General features: G+C 41.2%; 1 pseudogene; it reads right to left on the reverse strand.

The window, feature by feature from the left end:
- Nucleotides 1-2,559: 2,559 nt before the first annotated feature.
- Nucleotides 2,560-7,601, reverse strand: LOC137248771 (uncharacterized; annotated as a pseudogene).
- Between the last annotated feature and the right edge of the window lie 1,143 nt (nt 7,602-8,744).

Below are 8,744 nucleotides of genomic sequence, written 5' to 3' on the forward strand. Positions count from 1 at the left end.
GAAGAGTTAACCTTGGTGCGAGGTTCATATAAATTTTCAAATGAAAACTTATTTAATCGGAGAAAATGCTTTAAGATGTTAAAAAAATATGAAAAATATTCCAAGCAGAATTTTTATAAATAATTCATAAAGTGTTTGCAATTCTCAGCACGCATTTGGCAATCTCTTTGAATGTATTCTGCCATAAAAAGCAAAGTAGCAGGTAAGGAAGGCTAAGTTCGGGTGTAGCCGAACATTACATAATCAGCTGTCAAACTAAAGCTTGCAAAACTTTTAAATTACCTTCGTTTAAAAGTGGGCGGCGCCACACTCATTGGCCAAACTTTTACTAGTTTTGTATTTTGCGTCATAAGGTTAACCCAACTACCAAGTTTCATCGCTTTATCCTTCTTTGAAAATGAATTATCGCGCTTTATCGGTTTTTCGAAATTTTCGATATCGACAAAGTGGGCGTGGTTATAGTCCGATTTCATTCATTTTAAATAGCGATCTGGGATGAGCGCCCAGGAAACTACATACCAAATTTCATTATGATACCTTAAAATTTACTCAATTTATCGTATTTACGGACGGACGGACGGACATGGCTAAATGCATTTCTTTTTTCGCCCACATCATTTTGATATATAGAAGTCTACATCTATCTCGATTAGTTTATGCCGTTACGGGTTACCGTTATGCGAACAAAATTAATATACTCTGTGAGTTCTGCTCAGCTGAGTATAAAAATTATTCTGCTTGTAGATACTTTCGGAGTGTTAATAAAATATGAAGGTCTTATCCACATATGTATATAGAAAAATTATGAAAGCAGCATGGCGCAAATAATTAAGCAAAGGTTATTTCGAAATGGTGTCCTATCCCCACTAACTGCGGATCGACCGGAATACTTCATCGACATAGCTAGCGAAGCCTTTGAGTTTTAATTCACTGCACCTTCTTCATATCTGCGTAAAGTTCATACAGCTCCTCTCTAAACCATTTTAGATACTCATCTTTGGCATCACGGGTGTGACCTGAATCTTCAGGAGGACTTTTTTCGCGAGCATTGCAAGAGCTGCCTCATATTACCTCTACACGGTCCATGATTTCAAGCCATACATAAGGACTGGTATGATGATCGACTTGAAGAGCATAATTTTTGTCATCGGAAAAGGACTTTACTTTTCAATTGCCTCCTTACTACAAAAAAGCACTTTTTGGCAAGAGTAAGTCTCCATTTGATTTCTAAGCAGACACTGTTTTTGCTGTTGATGCTGGTTCCCAAATAGATGAAATCCTTCTCGAATTTAGTTCGCCTTGCCCCAGTTTACCGCAATATCCACTTTTTTGCTTACCTACTTATTTAATTGGCGCTTAACCGTTTAAACGGTTATGGCCATCCAGCAAGGCGCGCCAGTTGCTCCTTCTATTTGCCAACCGGCGCCAATTGGTCACACCAAGGGAATTTAAATCGTTTTCCACCTGGTCCTTCCAACGGAGTAAGGGTCGTCCATATAGCAGGACGGACACGATAAGTGACTTATAGAGAATGATTTTCGTTTGCCGAGAGAGAACTTTACTTTTAAATTGCCTACCTATTCCAAAGATTTATTGGCAAGAGTGATTCTTCGCTGGATTTCAGAGCTGACATTGTTGCTAGTGTTGATGCTGGTTGCCAAATATACGAGGTCTTTTACTATTTCGAAACTATGGCTGGCCATAGTAGCGTAGTTGCCAAGGCGCAGATGCGCTAACTCTTTGCTCCATGACAGCAGGTAATTCGTTTTATCCTTATTCATCGTCAAACCCATATTTACCGCTTCTTTTTCTAGTTTGGAGTAAGCGGAACTAACGGCGCGGGTGTTTAGGCCGATGATATCAATATCATCAGCATACGCCAGAAATTGCACGCTTTTATAGAATATTATAAGAAATCGCAGGATAGGGGGTCACCCTGTCTGAAACCTCGTTTACTTTCGAACGGCTCGGAGAGGTGCTTCCTAATTCAGACTGAGCTGACGGTGTTGCTCAAAGTCATTTTGCATAGCCGTATAGTTTTGCGGGGAAACCAAATTCAGACATAGCGGCGTATATGCAGCTAATTTTCGTGCTGTCGAAAGCGGCTTTAAAATCGACCAATAGGTGATGTGTGTCGATTCCTTTTTTTCGCGGGTTTTTTCCAAGATTTAGCGCATTTTGAAAATCTGGTCGATGGTAGATTTACCAGGTCTGAAGCCGCACTGATAAGGTCCAATCATGATTCACGGTGGGCTTAAGTCTTTCGCACAATGCATTTGACAGAACCTTATATGCGATAGTAAGAAGGCTGATTCCGCGATAGTTGGTGCAATTTGCAGTATCCCCCTTCTTATGCTTTGGGCAAAGAACACTTAGATTCCAATAGTCGGGCATGCACTCGTCCGCCAATATTTTGCGATGAAGCTGATGCATGCGCCTTACTAACTCCTAGCCGCCGTATTTGAATAGCTCCTCAGGCTATCCATCAGCTCCCGCGGCCTTGTTGTTTTTCAATCTGGTTATTGCTATTCTGACTTCGTCATAATCAGGTGGGGGCATTTATTCCATCATCATCGATTGCGGGATTGGGTTCATCATCTCTCTGCGGTAAATCGTTGTCTCCATTTAGGAGAGCAGAGAAGTGTTCCCTCCATAATCTAAGCACTCTCTGGGCATCAGTTACAAAGTCGCCATTTTCGTTCTTACAAGAGATTGCCCCGGTCTTAAAACCTTCCTTCTGTCGCCGAATTTTTTGGCAACATTTCTGGGCGCTATTCCTAATGGCTAGTAGCTCAAGCTCCTCGCACTAAAGCCTTTCTTCCTCTGCTTTTTTCTTCCTGAAAAGGCGTTTCGCTTCCCTTTTCAACTCACGATAGCGTTCACACACTCCTCTTGTTGCGCTAGCTTTTAACGTAGCCCTGTAGGTAGCGTCTTTTCTTTCGGTTGCAACGCGGCATTCTTCATCGTACCAGTACTTTTTCCGTGGCCGCCGGTAACCAATTTTTTCCTCGGTGGCAGTACGAAGTGCTTTGGAGATATGCTCCCACTGCTCCTGTATTCATTTATGCTGAGTTGTACTCTCATAGAGCAGGTGTGAAAATCGAGTTGCGAAATCATTGGCAGTCTGTTGCGATTGCAGCCTTTCGACGTCTTGCTTTCCATGTGGTTCCTTGTTTTTAGCCGCGCTGAGGCGGGTGCGTAGTTTGGCTGCTACGAGATAATGGTACGAGTCGATGTTAGGTCCTCGAATCGTGCGCACACCTAAAACACTAGAGGCATGCTGTCGGTCTATCACAACGTGATCGATCTGATTACGAGTATTTCGATCAGGGGAAAACCATGTAGCTTGATGTATCTTTTTATGCATGAACCTCGTGCTGGATATGACCACATTTCGAGCACCAGAAAAGCCAATCAGCCACAGTCCATTAGGAGAAATTTCATTGTGTAGGCTGAACTTTCCGACTGTAGGGCCAAAAACACCTTCTTTGCCCACCCTGGCGTTAAAGTCCCCAAGCACGACTTTTATATCATGGCGGGGACGGCGCTCGTATGTGCATTCTAATTGTTCAGAAAAAGCCTCTTTCACCTGATCGTCTTTATCCTCTGTCGACGCATGTGCGCAGATGAATGATATATTAAACAAGTAAGGAAGGTTAAGTTCGGGTGTAACCGAACATTACATACTCAGTTGAGAGCTATGGTGACAACATAAGGGAAAATAACCATGTAGGAAAATGAACCGAGGGAAACCCTGGACTGTGTATCAAATGAAAGGCGTTAAAGAGTATTTTATGAGGGAGTGGGCCATAGTTCTATAGGTGGATGCCATTTAGGGATATAGCCATAAAGGTGGATCAGGGTTGACTCTAGAATGCGTTTGTACGATATGGGTTTCAAATGAAAGGTGTTAATGAGTATTTTAAAAGGGAGTAATCCTTAGTTCCATAGGTGGACGCCATTTCGAGATATCGCCACAAAGGTGGACCAGGGGTGTCCCTAGAATTTGTTTGTACAATATGGGTATCAAAAAAAAGTGTTAATGAGCATTTTAAAAGGGAGTAATCCTTAGTTCCATAGGTGCACACCGTTTCGAGATATCGCCATAAGGTGACCAGGGGTGACCCTAGAATTTGTTTGTACAATATGGGCATCAAACGAAAGGTGTTAATGAGTATTTTAAAAGGGAGTGGGCTTTAGTTCTATAGGTGGACGCCGTTTCGAAATATCGCCCTAAAGGTGGACCAGGGGTGACTCTAGAATATGTTTGTACGATATGGGTATCAAATTAAAGGTATTAATAAGGGTTTTAAAAGGGAGTGGTGGTTGTTGTATAGGTGGTCGCCTTTTCGAGATATCGCCATAAAGGTGGACCAGGGGTGACTATAGAACGCGTTTGCACGATATGGGTATCAAATGAAAGGTGCTAATGAGTATTTTAAAAGGGAGTAATCCTTAGTTCCATAGGTGGACGCGGTTTCGATATATCGCCATAAAGGTGGACCAGTGGTAACCCTAGAATTTGTTTGTACAATATGGGTATGAAAAGAAAGGTGTTAATGAGTATTTTAAAAGGGAGTGGGCCTTTGTTCTATAGGTGTTCGCCTTTTCGAGATATCGCCATAAAGGTGGACCAGGGGTGACTTTAGAATATGTTTTTACGATGTGGGTATCAAATGAAAGGTGTTAATAAGTATTTTAAAAGGGCGTGGGGCTTAGTTCTATAGGTGGACGCCTTTTCGAGATATCGCCATAAAGGTGGACCAGGGGTGACTCTAGAATGAGTTTGTACGATATGGGTATCAAATTAAAGGTATTAATGAGAGTTTTAAAAGGGAGTGGTGTGAAGGCGTTTTCCAGATATAGACCAAAATGTGGACCAGGGTGACCCAGAACATCATCTGTTGGATACAGCTAATTTATTTATATATATAATACCTGCCAAGATTTTAAGGGTTTTTTATTTCGCCCTGTAGAACTTTTTCATTTTCTTCTACTTAATATGGTAGGTGTCACAACCATTTTATAAAGTTTTTCTAAAGTTATATTTCGCGTCAATAAAACAATCCAATTACCTTACCATGTTTCATGCTTTTTTTCGTATTTGGTATAGAATTATGGGATTTTTTCATTTTTCGTAATTTTCGATATCGAAAAAGTGGGCGTGGTCATAGTCGGATTTCGTTCATTTTTCATACCAAAATAAAGTGAGTTCAAGTAAGCACGTGAACTAAGTTCATTAAAGATATGTCGATTTTTGCCCAAGTTATCGTGTTAACGGCCATGCGGAAGGACAGACGGATGCCTGTGTATAAAAACTGGGCGTGGCATCAACCGATTTCGCCCATTTTCACAGAAAACAGTTAATGTCATAAAATCTATGCCCCTACCAAATTTCAAAAGGATTGGTTAATTTTTGTTCGACTCATGGCGTTAAAAGTATCCTAGACAAATTAAATGAAAAAGGGCGGAGCCACGCCCATTTTGAAATTTTCTTTTATTTTTGTATTTTGTTGCACCATATCATTACTAGAGTTGAATGTTGACATAATTTACTTATATACTGTAAAGATATTAAATTTTTTGTTAAAATTTTACTTTAAAAAAATTTTTTTTTTAAAAGTGGGCGTGGTCCTTCTCCGATTTTGCTAATTTTTATCAGGCGTACATATAGTAATATAAGTAACGTTCCTGCCAAATTTCATCAAGATATCTTCAACGACTGCCAAATTACAGCTTGCAAAACTTTTAAATTACCTTCTTTTAAAAGTGGGCGGTGCCACGCCCATTGTCCAAAATTTTACTAATTTTCTATTCTGCGTCATAAGTTCAACTCATCTACAAAGTTTCATCGCTTTAGCTGTCTTTTGTAATGAATTATCGCACTTTTTCGGTTTTTCGAAATTTTCGATATCGAAAAAGTGGGCGCGGTTATAGTCCGATATCGTTCATTTTAAATAGCGATCTGAGATGTGTACTCAGGAACCTGCATACCAAATTTCATCAAGGTACCTCAAAATTTACTCAAGTTATCGTGTTAACGGACGGACCGACGGACGGACGGACGGACGGACGGACGGACATGGCTCAATCAAATTTTTTTCGATCCTGATTATTTTGATATATTGAAGTCTATATCTATCTCGATTCCTTTATATATGTACAACCAACCGTTATCCAATCAAACTTAATATACTCTGTGAGCTCTGCTCAACTGAGTATAAAAATTTTGCTTTTATTCGGATGGCGGTGAGACGTTCGACCACAGGCGTGAACGCCAATACTTGGCGACGAAGTCTCTCTTCCACCACGAATCCGATGCCGAAACTGCGCTTATTTGTATACGACTCCAATAAATGTCACAATTTTTAATATTCTTTCTTCCTTGCTTCGTTCAACGCATTTTTGGATGGCGGTGATGTTAGAGTTTGCTTTGACGAGGACATCAACCAGCCGGGCATCTGCACAAATCCAACTCAGGTAGCGGACATTCCAGGTGCATGCCCCCAATTCATTGTCCTTCAAACGTTTGCCATAGAGAGTGTTCTTTGTATCCGAGCTTTGTTGTTGCTTTTCGTTGTAGTATGGTTTGACGTGGCGGGTCCCAAGCCCAGCGCACAACCCGATAAGAGGGGGTGAAAAAACTTCTTGCATGTTTATATAGCGGGCCGCTTGCCCCATGACAGACGCCCGCTTGCAGCCGCACCTAGTGGTGAACAGACGCTGCCGTTGGGGGATCCCCCGGCTAGCCCTTAAAACGATTATATCAGATTGGCCTAGCCAAGTTGTCGCCTTCTCACATTAGCTCACCACTAAACAAATGTTTAGTGGCTACCCAGAGGACACTTGGCCGCAAGCGAACAGAAGTAGTGGACTGCTTGAACTGCATTCAAAAGAATCGCTTTGGCCATTGCCAGGTGAATGGCGGTCAGAAGCTTTCCCCATTTTCGTGGACTTCTACACACGTCTCCATCCTCCTCCACTTTTTTGCGTCTTTCTCAAATCCAGAGGAGGTAGAACTCTCGGAATGTTTGTTAAATGCAAATATATCAATATCGTCAATGTACACCAGCAGTTGTACGCTTTTATAGTAGACTGTACCATCAGCGTTTAGTTCAGCTGCTAGAATTACCTTCGCCACAATTATACTTAAGAAATCACACAAAAGGAGTCGCTTTATCTGAAAAAGTTTAAACAGTTTGTTGGCTATATCTTCAGTCTTTTGCACAGTACGCTAGATAAAACTTTCAACGTAATATAAAGCACACTGATTTCAGGGTAATTGGAGCAATTTTCGGGATCGCCTTTCTTGTGGACTGGGCAAATCATACTCAAATTCCTATTTGGAGGCATGCGCTCATTCGACCATATTTTACATATGAGTTGATGTATGCTCTTTACTAACTCTTCGTCTCAGTGTTTGGACAGCTCTGTGAGTAGTCGGTTATTATCTGGCGCTTTGTGATTTTTTGATGGGATATTTCCATTGTCTCTTCATCATAGTCGGCTGCAATAACATGTTTTCCATAGTAGGCGATTAGAACATCAGGTAAGACTTTTCTCTCGATAGCTTGCAATGAGCAGAAGTGTTCGGTCCACATCTTAAGGACAACCTGTGTGTTAGCAACTTGGTAACCATTATGACTTCTGCAGGAATCTGCCCTGGTCTTGAAATCTTGCATCATCCGTCATATTTTTTGGTAGACGTTTAGGGCTTTATTAATATGAGCCATAATATGAAGCTCCCCGCACTTATGCCGTTATCCCTCATGCTTTTTTCTTCTAAAGAAGTGTCTGTTTTGTAGTTGTTGTTACTGTAGCGATAGAGATACTCCCCGAAGGTTTTGGGTATTGTTACCGATGGTCCTCTGTAGGTATAGATGCGGTATGTCACAGCAACAAGCACTTTTAAGGTACAAGCCCCACCTTCTCAAGAACGATATAATATAACCACACTAAACTTTCTAGGCCATCCCTCCCTCCAAGCCCTCCTTCCGCGAAACTTGGGGTCGCCAGTGCCTCGCCTGCTAAAGGAACATGATTTGCCATGGGTAGATGAAGTTGGAAATTGGGTTGGAAAAGCTTTAAATAGCGCTGGCAATCCCTTGCAAAGGAATTGAATACCTTGAATAATTTGGGTATTACAGTTGCCGCTTACGACAGATATATCTGCCGTGGGTATATTCTAAGCCACCTAACACGCAGAGGTAAGCCTCTTTCTTCCCTTTTCGCCTCACAATGTTCCGATATACCTCACGTTGCGGGGAGCTCTAGTGCAATTGCCCACGGTTAACTCATTATAGCCTATTCTTATGTTGGTTATACCAGTTTTAGGTTAAAATTCCCCAAAATGAAAAAACGAAGAAAATAATTCGTTTGGCAAAAACAAGACTATAAACTTATTTTTTAGTACTTCATTTCATTTTACTCAGCTGAGCAGGGCTTGCAGAGTGTATTAATTTTGTTCGCATAACGGTACCACGTAACGGCATAAAATAATCGAGATAGACATAGACTTTTATATATCAAAATGATCTGGGCGAAAAAAGAAATTCATTTAGCCATGTCCGTCCGTCTGTCGGTCTGTCTGTCCGTAAACACGATAACTTGAGTAAATTTTGAGGGGTCTTAGTGAAATTTGGTATATAAGTTTCCGGGTACTCATCTCAGATCGCTATTTAAAATGAACGAAGTCAGACTGTAACCACGCCCACTTTTTCGATATCGAAAATTTCGAAAAACCG

This window comes from Eurosta solidaginis, chromosome 4 (genome assembly GCF_040869045.1).
Source record: "Eurosta solidaginis isolate ZX-2024a chromosome 4, ASM4086904v1, whole genome shotgun sequence".
Lineage (NCBI taxonomy): Eukaryota > Metazoa > Arthropoda > Insecta > Diptera > Tephritidae > Eurosta > Eurosta solidaginis.